At 42.4% G+C, this 15,024-nt stretch overlaps 1 non-coding gene across 1 annotated transcript; it reads left to right on the top strand.

Annotated features, from left to right (window-relative positions):
• The first annotated feature begins 6,010 nt into the window (after positions 1-6,010).
• Positions 6,011-6,070, top strand: LOC112426819 (U7 small nuclear RNA). Its single transcript, XR_003018223.1, has one exon. It is a non-coding gene; the product is annotated as a U7 small nuclear RNA (small nuclear RNA).
• The last annotated feature ends 8,954 nt before the right edge of the window (positions 6,071-15,024 follow it).

Genomic DNA, 15,024 nt, shown 5'->3' with positions numbered 1-15,024 from the left:
GAACATGGACACAGCTGTGGTTTCTTCTGTCTGAGTCCCTTCTTCACAAGCCTGGGACCCTGAGGATTGTATCTGATTTGTTGCACAGCTCTCATGCATGCAGTTAACCTGATTTCCGACATGGCTCAATTTCATCCCAAGTGGAAAGAAATGTGCCGATCTTTGCACCTCCATAGCTAGGTTTGGGAGCATGTTGATATCACTGATGATGTGTGGGTTACTCAGATTTATGTAGCAAGTTTGCTTGGTAAGTCAAACCACTGGGGGCACAACCCCCTGCTCTTTCCAAACTGTGACCAAAACTTATCTGCATCTCAAGGTGTTCTTTGAGCAGAGGTTATCGACTCAAGTGAGGGTTCATGCAAACAAAAATGTCAGTCACAATGTTGACTCTGTATGAGGGAAGGGGGGAAGTAGGGGGAGATGCTAGGGTCTTGGAGGCTGAGCAGATGGGGACTGACAGCCTGAGGGATAAGAAAGGAGAAGGGAGAATTCCAAAGAGTCAAAACAGACTATTCAAAAATCGATTTCTTGGATTTTGTGTTGCCATAGCTCAAAGGGGAACTGAAAAAAGTGGATGAGGGGTGGATGTGCCTTTGGGGTCAAATATGTGGAGTCTGAATCCTAACCGTGCTGGTCACTTATTTTGAGATATGACTCTGTACCTCAGTTTCTTCTGTTGTTGCCACCATGAAGACTGAACAACTCATCCTCACGTTTGCGCACTGGCGATTCTAGGAGTCTGTTTCAAGGCGTGGAGTGGAAATAATTGCAAGATCCTGATGATGAGAGTTTGAGTCCAGGGGTGTCTGAGCTCACTGACATCCCTGGAGGTGAGATGCTAGGACTTTAGGAGGCACAGAAGGGCGTCATGTGCCTGTGGACTGGAATGAATAGAACATGAGCAAGTAATTTGAGAGAAAATAACCTAGGAGGAAATCCAAGTCGAAGCCAGGCAGGCTATCTTTTTCTTTCTTTCTCTTTCTTTTCCCTTCCTTCCTTCCTTCCTTCCTTCCTTCCTTCCTTCCTTCCTTCCTTCCTTCCTTCCTTCCTTCCTTCCTTCCTTCCTTTTCTTTCTTTCTTTCCTTTGTGAAATGGAGTTTTGCTCTGGTTGCCCAGGCTGGAGTGCAACGGCATGATCTTGGTTCAACACAACCTTCACCTCCCAGGTGCAAGCGATTCTCCTGCCTCAGCCTTCCCAGTAGTTGGGATTATAGGCATCGCCACCATGCCTGGCTAATTTTGTATTTTTAGTAGAGATGGGGTTTCTCCCTGTTGGTCAGGCTGGTCTTGAACTGCTGACCTCAGGTGATGTACCCACTTCGGCCTCCCAAAGTGCTGGGATTACAGGCATGAGCCACCGTGCCCAGGCCAGGCAGGCTCTCTTAAGGAGCAGAGTACATTGTGTTTACTGGGTCTTTCCAGATAGGGCCCCAGCAGGTAGACACTGGATGCAGATGCCCTCTGAGCAATGAAGAATGGAGCGCCACACTTGGATCTGGGTGTTTAAACATTTATTAATGCAGGACATACCCCCTTCCCCTCCCCCTCCCCTCCCCCTCCCCTCCCCTCCCCTCCCCCTCCCCCTCCTTCTCCTCCTCCTCCTCCTTCTTCCTCCTCCTCCTTCCTTCTTCCTTCTTCCTCTTCCTTTTTTCCTCTTCCTGCTCCTTTTCCTCCTGCTTCTGCTTCTTCTCTCTGTCTTCTTTCTTTTGTTTCTTCTTCTTCTTCAGCAATTGCCTTATTGTTAGGGCTCAAAGTGGTTAGAGATTATTTAAAGCTATATATGAGCATATAATTGGCCACTTCTTCCTGATGTGCTAGTTGTGTGTTTGAGTTTAATAATTCTAAATACAATATTTTATATTCAGTCCCGCTAAATTTAATCTTGTTTGTTTTGGCCTCTTGTTCCAACTTGCCAAGATCTTTTTGAGACTCAGGTCTGTCTTCCAATATATTATGTCACCCCCAGCTTTCTAATAACTCAAATTTGATATTCATGTTTGATAAACTTCAATTGACATAAATGTTGAAAAGATAAGGTTGGGATCTTCTACAAAATCTGTAGCAGTCCATTAGATATCTTCCAGTTTAATATCAATCTTATAATCCAGTCTCTTTGGGTAATTGCAGCCAACCAGCTATTGATCATCTAACGCAGTATGTGGGATGTACAATCTACTCCTCTTTAATGGTAATGGGCATGCTGTGGAGGCCAAGCCTTTACCTTCCATCCTGTCTGCACCACATCCCTTCCAAGGGAAGTTTCTTTACCTAATCTCCTTCTCAGGCAGCCTGGCTTTACATTCTGTCATCATGCTCCCTTGCTAGCTCATCCTGACTCCGCAGCAATAATCCTATTACCTTTGGCCTAATGTAAAAAAACTGTATCAATCATATCCTCTAATTTTAAAATCTGAACTAGGAAAATAAAAAGAATTTTGTAATTTGCAATTGATCAGGAAGTGAATGGATATTGTGGGGTTGAGGTGGGGCTGAGGCAAGCCAAGAATTCCTTCTTTCTGGAGAGAGAGAGGGATAAGGAGGTTTTAGGCTTCTTTTATATCTTAGATTACCCTGAGAATCCTACAAAAGCTACAGACTCCCCTTGCAGAGAAATGCATAAATGAATAATTTGCTTAAAGTTTTAAGATGTTTATAGACCTTCCAAATTTTGGAGAAATTGGCCCTAGAGAAGAGATAATAAAGCCAATACTGTGAAAATGAAGAGGATATACAGAAATAAATAGTGTTGGAGAGAGGTGGACACCCCTAGACCTGCCTCATTTGCTGAGGTCTCCAGGTCTGGTCCAGACCCTTCCACAAATCCTCTCTTCTCTTGAGATAAATTGAGTGAGTCCTAGTTCCTGCAACTAAAGGTGCCTGCCTGAAATAATCAGGTCAACATCTACTCAGTCACTGTAGTCCTAAACCCTAGAGTCCTATCTCTAACTCTAGACATCACTTTCCAAAGCTCTGTGCTTGATGCATGACCCTTCTTACTGTGCGGATATTCTGGGGTGAACCCATCCCTCTGTATCATTTATTTGCCTATATCCTAATGATTTCTATGCCTCTAGCCCAGAATGCTTCCCAAGCCTTAGACTCAAGTATCCAGCCACCAGTGGAACATCTCTACTTGGTTGTCCCAGAAATAATGTAAATGCAGCATGTTTGAAACTGAACTCATAGCTTCCTTATGGACAACAAAAGAAATAGAAAGCAGCAATTTAAAAAGGCTGACACAATGGGTCTTCTCTACATATGTTTAGTGTTTTTTTTTTTTTTTTTTTTTTTTTTTTTTTGGTCAACAGTATCCGTTCCAAGAAACCTAAGAAACATTACAGAACGCCTTCCCTCACCTAACCTCAGTCCAATCAATCACTCCATTTTGCCCATTCTGTCCTTCGGAGAGTTATCATACCTGTGTATTTCTTTCTCCCCACTACCCCACGATTCTTATTCCACCATCCTCATCCATCACCTGGATGAGGTTTGTTGCAAAATAAAACCCTAATTTGTCTCCCTGTCTCCAATCTTGACCACTCCAATCTGTCTTCCACTTGCCGCCACATGCTCAGTTTAAGTTACAAATCAAAGACCCTCCCATTTAAGGTTCTTCGGTAGTTCCAAGTAATCTATGAGATAAAGTCCACAAGTCCTACAAGACATAGGGACCTCCAAGACCTGTCTCCTGCTGATTGTCCATCAGGTCCCATCTCCTGTCCCTCCCTGCCTGATGCTTTATGGCTCCAGCCAACGGACCTTCTCACACTTCCAGTGCAGACCATCCTATTTCCTGTCCCAAGACTCTGCTGGGGATATCCTTCTCCAGGTGGAAGTTTTCACAGGTTCCTGTTCAGCTAAATTTCTTTGGAGGGAGGGTGTTTTGGAAAACTATGTACATATATACAAAGTTACTGATGCTTTCATAAAGAAATGAGGAAGAATTGTACACACACACCATATGGCCAAGCATAAAACCCCCTTTGAAGATATCTAATTAATGGAATTTATCTAGTGTTTACTGTCTAAGGTCCCCAGCATTCATCTGATGGTCTCTGCATGGCTCCTTTATGCTCCAGTGACCTGTACCCTGCAACCTCATCAGCAGTGCTGTCCAGCCTTTCCCTTCTCTTGTATTTCTCTTCGTCCACCCTAGTTTTTCTTTTTAAAAATACAGTTTTCTTTTGAATTTTTCCACCAGCATCCTTCAGCTTAGCACTCCATTAGCAGAAGCAACATTTCTCTAGGGATGCGTCTTCGTTGGAAGGCAAGGTGAATCTGAAATAACATGTGAATGTTAAGAATAAGTGAAGTTTAAATAACATATAAATTTTTAAATAACAGTTTTTTTGGTTACAAAAATAATTTTTGCTCAATGAAAACATGTTAGAAATCACACAAAAATATAAAGGGGGTTATAACAATTACCACATTGCTAACTACCACTGGTGTAACATATAACATATCTCTCTCTCTCTTCTTTCCTCCCTCTCTGCCTCTATCCCTCTCTTTGTGGTTTGAATCCCCACAAGAAACCAGGAGGAATCTCTCCTGGGACCTCCTGGAATGCTGAAATCAAGTCTAACTTGCAAAAAATTCTGATGAAAGTTGAGTGTTTTCTTTTCTTTGAATAGAAGTAAACTGCCACAACTTGGAAACCCAGTGGTACTCATTCCCTTGTATTTAAAAAATTGATGGATTAAATATTGAACAGGTGGTATATTCATGAGGTTCAGAATTTTAGGAGTATAAAAACTGGTTTTACATATGTCTGCAAATTCTTTGACACTCTTCCCATCAAAGATAGAGTCTAATTTCTCTCCCCCTGAATATGGCTTGCACTTAGGACCCAGTTTTTTGAGTATCCATCCAGAGATTTTTATGCACTTGAAAAAGATACATATTCTTTTCTCTCCTTTTCACTCATTGTTTCATATCTTGTTTTTTGTTTGTTTTTTCAGCTAGCAGCATATATTGGAGATCTTTTGTTCTTTTTTACACCTTAATAATATTTCCTTGTCCAGGTCCCTTTTTAATGGACATTTAGGTAGTTTCCAATTTTTCCCTCTTACGTTGTTGCAACAAATAATCTTGTACATACATCATTTTGCATATGTGTGGGTACAACTGTAGGATAACAGCTGTGAAATGAATTACCGGGTCAAAGGGCAGGCACATTTGTAATTTTAATAGATATTGCCATATTGACCTTTGTGGCCATCCAATTTATTTCCCCTCCAGTGATAAATGAATTCCCTTTACTCTAAGCCTCACCAACTGAGTATGTTATTGGAGTTTTGGATCTTTGCCAATTTTAGCAGCAAAAAATAGTATTTCAGGGTAGTTTTAACTTGTATTTTTTTATGAGTGCTGTGAACATTTTTCATGTTTTAAAGAGCTTTATTATATTTACTTTTCTGTGAGCTGTTTATATCCTTTACTCATTTTTAAATGGATTGACCATCTTAAAAAACTAATTTGCATGATAACATGCATGGTGGGGAAATTAGGTCTTTGTCTGTGATGGAGGAAGTAGATTTTTTCCTGATTTGTCATTTGTCTTTTTTACTTTGCTTGTAATGTTTATTCCATAGAGAATTTTCATTGTATGTTTTCATGATATAATTTTATTAACCTTTTCTTTTATAACATCTGAATCTTATGTTGGATAAGTTGTTCCCATCTCAACTTATTACATATCCTCTCATGCTTTCTTCTACTGCTTTGGGGTTTTGATTTCTTACATTTGGAATTTATCCAGGTGTAAGGTGTGAGGCATGGATCCAACTTTATTTTTTCAAGATGGCTTTTTCTGTGTTGATCCAACACCACTGATCAAATAATCCACTTTCTCTTTACGCATTTGGGATGGCATCTATATAATGTATTACATTCCCAGATGTGTTTCAGTTTATTTCTGGATTCTTTATGTTGTTCCGTAGATGTGTCTGTCTGTTCTGAGGCAGTGCCATACTGTTTAGTTACTGCCGTTGTAGAATATAGAGTTGAGTGTGACAGTTCTTTTAGAATTTATCTAACAGAGTTTCCAGTTTTCACTGGATACCATCCTTGCTCCTCAAAAAGAGTACGTACAGTGGGCCCTCTATATCCACAGATTCTGCACCTGCAGATTAAGCCAACCTCAAATTGAAAACATTCAGGAGAAAAAAAACAATAAAAATAACAATACAATGATGAAAAATGTACAAATTTTAAAAACCATACAAGATAACTAATTACATAACATTTACATTGTGTTAGTATTATAAGTAAACTAGAGATGATTTAAAGTATATGGGAGGATGTGCATAGATTATATGTAGATATGGCACCATTTTATATCAGGACCTGAGCATCTGTGGATTTTAATATCCATGGGAGTCCTGGAACCAATCCTCTATGGACACTGAGGGACTGCTGTATTTTAATATCTTGTATATATATTCCCCATTCATTGTTCTTCTTATTCACATTTGCTGAAATAAATCTTGTTTATTGGCCCATATGAAATTTTGAATCACTATGTCTGCATTTTCAGAAATGCACATCTGAGGTGCGTGTTTACCAATACCTTTAAACCTTGGATCCTATGGCCCCTTTCCCTTTCTTCCTTTCCTTCCTTCCTTCCTTCCTTCCTTCCTTCCTTCTTTCCTTCCTTCCTTCCTTCCTTCCTTCCCTCTCTCTCTCCTTCTTTCTTCTTTCTGAAAGGGTCTTGCTCTGTCCCCCAAGCTGGAGTGCAGTGGTGCAACCTTGGCTCATTGCAGCCTCAGTCACCTGGGCTCAAGTGACCCTCCCACTTCAGCCTCTCAAGTAGCCAGAACCACAGGTGCATGTCACCATCCCTGGCTTATTTTTTGTAGAAATAGGGTCTCGTGATGTCGTCCAGGCTTGTCTACAACTACTGGGCTCAAGCAATCCTCCCAACTCAGCCTCCCAAAGTGCTGGGATTACAGGTGCGAGCCACCATGACTGGTCTGGCCACTTTCTTCCAAAGGTTTTTTATCTCTTTCACCTTCAATCCTAAATGGTTCTCACTGGTTGCTGAGAGACAATTCTAAGGGATACAACTTCTATTACTCCCTGAAGGTGAAATTATTAGCAAGATAAGTCAAAGAAGCCATATATTTGGGGTATACAGTCTTTATCACTGTCTGGAGACTTTAAATCCATCATTAGTAATGGGCAGATGTTAGGAGAGCATCAGTAATACCCTCCGTCTGGGGGGCAGCCTATGGTATATACTCAGTCTCCACTCACACACTCTCCCCTGGGCTTTCCTCTTCGTATGTATGGGTTTCCATACTCATTTATTCATCAGCTATTTTGGGTGGACCCACTATGTGCCAGGCACTGTTATAAATAATGGTGATGCGATAGCAAACAAAACAGATAAAAAATATTCCCTGCCTTTGTGGAGCTCACTTTTTAGGTAGCTGATAGAGTTTGCTATAAAATATATATATATATCTCTCTCACATTTGTATGCACAGATATATATTATGTATATATTTATATTATTTTTATGTGTATATATTTTGTGTATATGTATTTAAAAATAAAGCTGTACTCTTCCTTTGCCAAAACAAGGTCAAGAGCTCCAGGCCAACATTGTAGATATCTGTCCTTCTTGGCTGCTCAGCATTCTTTCCTCTTCCTCTGACTTTCCTTTGGGGAACCATCTTTCCAACCTCTGGGGATGAGGAAGCTCAATGATAGTACTTCACACCCTTGCTGTTTGTGATTGGAAAATAATTATGTGCTTCGTTAAACCAGAAGGAGACCCCAGGACTTTTTCTGGAATAATTTAGGAAAAGGAGTTTTTTACACTGGGTTTACTAAGCTGATTGATAGAAGGTAAACTATACTCTCTAGTGACCATCTCAGACATAGTTCAAGTTTAAAAAGTTTATTGAGAATAAAGTCAACACAAGAGAAAGCAAGACCAAGAGATTTTACTTCTATTTTATTGACATAATTTGAGCTCCTCAATCTACCTGATACAGTTTGGATTTGTGTCCTCGCCCAAGTCTCATGTCAAATTGTGATCCCCAGTGTTGAGGTGGGGCCTGGTGGGAGGTGATTGGCTCACGGGAGCAGATTTCCTCTTTTGATGCTGTTCTGGTGATAGGGTTCTCATGACATCTGGTTGTCTAAAAATGTGTGGCACCTCCCACCCCCACTGCCCCTCTTGTTCCTGCTCTGGCCATGTGATGTACCTGCTCCTCCTTTACCTTCTACCATGACTGTTTCCTGTTTACTGAGACCTTCCTAAAGGCAGATACTTCCATGCTTCCCACACAGCCTGCAGAACCAGGAGGCAATGAAACTTCTTTTCTTGATAAATTACCCAGTGCCGAGTATTTCTTTATAACAGTGGGTGGATGTACTAATACACTACCCATGTTTATAACTAGCTCTACCTCTGGACTTTTTAGTTCCATGAGCTCCTAACTCTCATTTGGACCCATGAGGCCAATTTATTTTCTATTCTTAGAATTTCAAGTTCATTTGGTTTGTTACTTATACTCTGGGAATTTGCATGTGAAATTGTGAATATGTCAGCATTGTTTTTAACCCTCTTCCCTATTATTCTTTCCTGAGAGGGACTGGAAACCTCCCTTACTGTTGTTTGTTTATGTTATGTGGTGTTTGTTTTGGCCCTGCCACTGAAGATGAACTAAGATTGGGTGAGGGCTGCATGGAGGCACTCTGCCCAAGGGTGGGTGCTCCTTGGGCTGGATTGGGCAACATGGTCATCACAAAGTCATGTATCTGGGTTGCCATGATGCAGGAACACCACAAAAGCAGCATCCAGGAAACTGAGCCATGGCCAGGAGCTGGAAGGTAGCTGATCACTGGATGAAAGTAGAAAAGCAAGCCAGAGGGTGAAATGATGAGCAGGCAAGGTTGAAAACAAGGCCTTTGAGGCCTGGAGCAGGGCATAAGCAAGCAGTAGCTAAGATTGCTTAACTCTGAACACCCAGTATGTGTTCTATACTAGAGTAGACACTTGAAGAGTGCCTACTGAGATAGGCAAGGGTATAATGCATATTTGAGTTTGTCTCTGTTCCACACTTGAATATCATTCAACGTTGTTCTGAACACATCATCATTCTGCCAAGCCTGTTAGTCCAATATTTACAAGACAAACTTTTTCCTTTCCTAAGCCATTTATTTTTGCATAGTGTACTATGGTTCAGAAGACTAAATCCAGTTCTTTGAAAGCATCCAGTGTTGCTCACCTGGAAAACATTCCCCAAGAGGGCAACTGGAACTGTGTTGGGGCATTTTTTGGTTGTCACAATGACTGGGGTGTGTTAACTGGCATTTGGTGGCAACAGGCAGGGCTGTACTATTGGCCTACAAAATAAAATATTGTCCCTCCCAAAATGAAGGCAGTGCCCACCCCTGACTGAAAAACTCTGGGTATGCTCTAGAAAATTCACTCCCTGTCTACTTCGTAAAGGTGTCTTGACTTTCAAAGTCATGAGTTTCAATGGAAGAAGAGCTGAAAACCCTACTTCTGCCCACAACTCAAGTTTGCTTCTCATGTGGATGGCAACTATTTACACTTGAATCACATAAGCCAAGTGGCTGTCAGTAAGTCTGGAAAAACCTGAAAATGTGTCCATCTTGTTTCCTTTACCTCCCAATTATCCATGCCAAGTGTACTCACAGTCACCTCTAGCCCTGCAGAGGGGAGACATCAGTCACCATAATGAGAATCTTCCCTCTAGGGACAGCATGAAGCTTTAGTTGCCCACGGATTATGAAATGTTTGCTTCCGTCTATTTTCAAAGCTCCAGATCCACTATCTATGGAAAAAGGCTATACCTAATACATACAGTGGATTAAACCTTTCCCATTTATTCATTTAGTGTTTTATTCTTTCATTTCTTCAATAACATGCATGGAGTAAATGGCTTTTTGTTTGTTTGTTTGTTGGTTTGAGACAGTCTCACACTGTCGCCTGGGGTGGAGTGCAATGGCATGATCTTGCTATCTTGGCTCACTGCAACCTCTGCCTCCCAGGTTCATGCAATTCTCCTGCCTCAGCCGCCCAAGTAGCTGGGATTACAGGTGCACACCACCACACCTGGGTAATTTTTTGTATTTTTAGTAGACGGGGTTTCACTCTGTTGGCCAGACTGGTCTTGAACTCCTGACTTCGTGATCTGCCCACCTTCACCTCCCAAAGTGCTTGGATTACAGGCATGAGCCACTGCGCCTGGCCGAGTAAGCGTTATGTACCAGACACGACGCTAGGCCTTGGGTGCATTCCTTCCTTGTGCCTTGTATTTTCCATTCACTGGTTTCTTGACATTCTTTGTGATTCTAGCTTCTTAGAGTTATTTTTCCTTCTGCTGCTTTCTGCAATCATCTTGGCCGTTACATCTAGGAACTCTGTCCTTTCTAGCCAACCAGAATTTAGGAGACTGTCCCCAACATGCTTTTCTCTCTAGCAAAATAGCTTGCATTTATAGCATAACCAATCCACAGGAAGGCAAACATGTGTGTGCCCTGCATGTCCCTAAAACAGCTTAATGTCCCCAACATTCTACTCCTTGGGTTTTGGGTTGGGCTGAACTATAGCTCTTCATGGATTTGTTCTGGACCCTGGCCCTATAAACTGTTGCGATATGGGGACTATTAGCCACACTTGTTTACCAGGTCGCATTTGTTCTTAAAGAATTCCTGGAAACTGCTTGTCAGCTAGGGGCAGCTCTGTATCTGCCTCATACTTAAGCACAGCTTTTTGGCTAGGTGATTGTGTGTTTGCTTGATATGCAAATTTTACAAACCATTGTTATTTACTATTAAAAAAATCCCTCACTCTGCTGATGGCAATATTGCCAAGTATTTCCCTTAGTTCACTGAGCTTCTTATGTAAAGACTATGTTCGTTCTCAAAGGCTTCTGGTTCCAAGACTACTAAATTTATTTAATTGCCAGAATGTATTAAAAACCTCCTTGTCAAAATAGCACAACAATCATTGTTGGGGAAAATCTTTAACTTATCCAACCACTTATCTCTTTGTCTATTTGGTCTCAAATCTTCCTCCATGTGTTCGCATTTTATACTCTTCAAAAAATGCAGAGGTTTGAGGATGCATTGGATTGTCAGCTTTTATGGATGGCAGAGTTAATTTAATTCCGCAATGGAACTCCACGAATTCTACCTCTATGGGTAGAAGGCGTTACAGGGCCCGCAGGGACCCAACTTCAACAGCAAGGGATCTCATGGTTCAAAAACATGAAATTGGCCAGCGAGAGTATAAGAGTGTACCCTTGTCTGTGTTATATATTATATACACAATCAGATCCATCCCAAGCATATGGCCCTTGTGAGGGAAGATGCAGTCATTAAAGGCATTGGCTGAGGTTTGACCTGCTTCAATCTAACTTTCCATGTGCTCATAAAATTGGACTCTGCTCGGAGATAAAAGAATTCTGCTTTCTTCAAAGAGAATGCCCAGCGCTCCTGCTCCACTTTCAGCAGCAGCCTTCTGCTCTGCAGCCTCCCAGATCCAGGCTATAAAGAGTGCTTTTGGTTCTCACTTGAAGCAGCTATCTGTGAAAGAAGTAACTTCCTAAGGCGAGTTTAAAACATCCACCCAGTGTCTCTGGAAGAAATCTATGTCTCTCAAGGCCTTAGTGGGAAAAGGTGGAGACATGGTGGGGAGGAGGGAGAATTACATGCAGGGGCCAGGAACTAAAAGCAAAGACTAATGGGGAAAAAGGGGAAAGAGAGAGACATCAAGCTCCATAAAAAGCAAGATGGAAAATCTTAGAGAGAAGTGGAGAGAGAACTGCTGGAAGCTGCACAAATCAACAAGATAGGGAGGCAAAAAAAAAAAATAAAAAAATTTAAAAAAAGAGAAAGCAATAATAGTAAAAAGGAGTAGAAACTACTTTTTTTTTTTTCTTTTGAGACAGAGTCTCACTCTGTCACCAGACTGGAGTGCAGTGCCACGATCTTGGCTCACTGCAACCTTCACCTCCCGGGTTCAAGCGATTCTCCTGCCTCAGCCTCCTGAGTAGTTGGGACTACAGGTGTGCGCCACCACGCCCAGCTAATTTTTGTATTTTTAGTACAGACGGGGTTTCACCATGTTGGCCAGGATGGTCTCGATCTCCTGACCTCATGATTCGCCCTCCTCGGCCTATCAAAGTGCTGGGATTACAGGAGTGAGCCATCATGCCCTGCCAGAAGCTACTTTTTCTGGTGTCCCCTGAAGTGTGAATCTTCACTGTAAGTAATTGTGTAGTTGATTACTGCCTGATTCTAAGGAGTGTCACAGTTTATTTATTTATTGCTTCCATATATTTTCTTGAACATCTGAATTTTCAGAATTCTCCTCTCACTGTGGGCATACGTGGCTAAACCTTGCTCTGAAATTCACAAAACAAGGTGGAGGCACTCTAATTTCTGATTCATACTGATGGCCTTGAAAGCCCGTAACTCAAGGCCTTGAAAATGCAGGGGACCCGTTTATTAACTGTGTTCTGAATAAATGAACTAAGAAAGTGATGTCAATGTCATTTCCAGTGATGATAAAGTGAAAACACCCTTATGTACCCTGCAATCATATAGCCTGGTTTAATGCTTTTTGCTGGTGGTTCTCACAAATAATAAGTGACATGGGCAGAACAGATGGACAAAATCTTAAAACAATTTCTCGACTGGAGAATCGTTGTCTTTGGATCTGTACACATAGCCAAACATAATTTCAGTGGTCTCTTTTGAGTCTGGTTCTTGATAAACTTGTTGGGTCCCTGAACTAACCGTGGATACTCTCTTCCTCTGGACACCTCAACACAAGAGTCAGATTTCTGCTACTTGCAGACAAAAGCTTCCTCACTGGTGTGATGGACTGAATTATTCTCCCCAAAATTCATAGGTTGAAGTCCTAATTCCCAGCGTGGCTGTATTTACAGATAAAGCCTTTAAAGAGGTAATTAAAATTAAATGAGGTCATAAGACTTGGTGCTAATCCAATAGCACTGGTGTCCTTATAAGAAGAGGAAGAGACCCAAGGATGTGTACACACATAAAAAAGGTCATGTGAGGACAGGGAGAAGGGGGTCATTTGCAAGCCAAGCAGAGAGGCATCAGGAGAAACCAAACCTACTGACACTTTAATCTTGGATTTCCAGCCTCCAGAACTGTGAAGGAATGAGCGTCACTGTTTTAAGCCATTCAGTATATGGTGTTTTTTTACGGCAGCTGTAGCCGAGTGATACCACTGGTAACCCTACCTTCGTGACTTTCTTGCCTCTTTTGGCGTTACAGGGGCTTGACCTCCACTTTAGGCTGTTGGCATTAGACTTTCTGCATATGAGTGAACTGAGATTCATGACACAAGGGAGATACCAGGGCCTGACCCCTGGCTAAAGACCCAACACACACTAGGTGCTCCATATACGCTTATAGACTACACAGAGAAGAAACTAGTGGGGAGGACTTCATAAAGGGGCCTCTGGAGCTTCTGAAGAAGCAACCTCAGGTCTCTATCCAAAGAGTAAAGCAAAACTTCAAGGAAGGATGGAGAGTAAAAGAGGTGAGGCAGTGGGGGAGAGCAGAGGTGTCTCAGAGGTCATGACAAAAGTGGGTGGAAAACTTCGGAGGTTTTTGCTGTGAGTGGGTGAGCTTGCTAGTGCCCAGAAAGAAAAGGCAGTGGAGCTTGGGGACAAGGAATTCTGGTGGCTGGTCTACACAGGGACCCTGGAGTCTAAAATCATTGTTACTGTGAAACCGCAGGCTTGGCATGGGATGACTTGAGTGTGACTCACTCAAAGGAGGGAGCAAGTGTTACACTCACCTCCTCCAGCACAGAAGCTTCAATTTTCTCTGTACAAGGCCCTGCTTAGTAAAAGCCACTCAGACGACCCTCCATGTAGCTTCCCATTTTTCCCATGCCCATCTCTGGGCATAGTGATGATGGACAGCAAGGGGGGCAGAGGGGCCCAAATGCTGGAGAAAGGACCATATTCTACGCCATCACAACCACCCTGTTCCTGACCCCAGGGTAAAACATTAGCAACCAAGGTAGAGAGAGACTTTAGTTATCAGGGCTGTCTTCTTCCCTCATTTGTTCTCTGGCTTACCCTAAGTCATTCCATGGAAGATGCCTGCGCAGGATTTCACACTTCATCTTTCAGATAAAATCAATGTAGCTTCATTCTTTAAGGAGCTATCCACACCACTTTGCTGTCCTTCCACTTTCCATCCTTGCTCAAATTCTCTATTTGCTCCTTTTTGGAATCCTTCTGGTTGCCCCAGCCATGACTGCTGACTGCCCCACTGCCAAATGCAGCCTTCACGGGCAGCCTGTGTTGCTCAGCTACTTGGAGGAGTTTCTGGGTGGAAGGTCAGCCAGCTGTTTTCTCCACACCAGGAGAGGTTCCAGCTCTGAAGTCATTTTCCTTATGCCACCAACTCACTTGGCTTGCTTTGCAAACACTGGCTGCCCTATTTCGTGGCATTGAAATGTCATGAGCGATACCTTGTGTCCTTCAAAGCTGGCTTCTGATGCTTTCCGCATTCGATGCCTTATCTGTAGAAGCTTCATATGCCCTTGGTATTGTTGCGCTGTGGCTGAAAACAGTGTCGTGGTATTCCAGAATACTTTGTGTCTCCTGTGACTAAACACAGATAAGATTGTCTAATTCTAGCATCATAAGGAAGGATGAAAGAACGTAATTTAATAAGAAATGGGTTTGTTAGAAAGAAAAGCCCGTTAACACAAGAAGCGCAGTCTTGTGTTAAAATGGAGATGGGCCGGGAGCGGTGGCTCACGCTGGTCATCCCAGCACTTTGGGAGGCCAAGACAGGTGGATCACGAGGTCAGGAGATTGAGACCATCCTGGCTAACATGGTGAAACCCTGTCTCTACTAAAAATACAAAAAAATTAGCCGGGCGTGGTGGCGGGCACCTGTAGTCCCAGCTACTCTGGAGGCTGAGGCTGGAGAATGGCGTGAACCCAGGAGGCTGAGTTTGCAGTGAGCCAAGATTGCACC

Source organism: Macaca nemestrina, chromosome 5 (genome assembly GCF_043159975.1).
Source record: "Macaca nemestrina isolate mMacNem1 chromosome 5, mMacNem.hap1, whole genome shotgun sequence".
NCBI lineage: Eukaryota > Metazoa > Chordata > Mammalia > Primates > Cercopithecidae > Macaca > Macaca nemestrina.
This window is presented reverse-complemented; position numbering and strand designations above follow the sequence as displayed.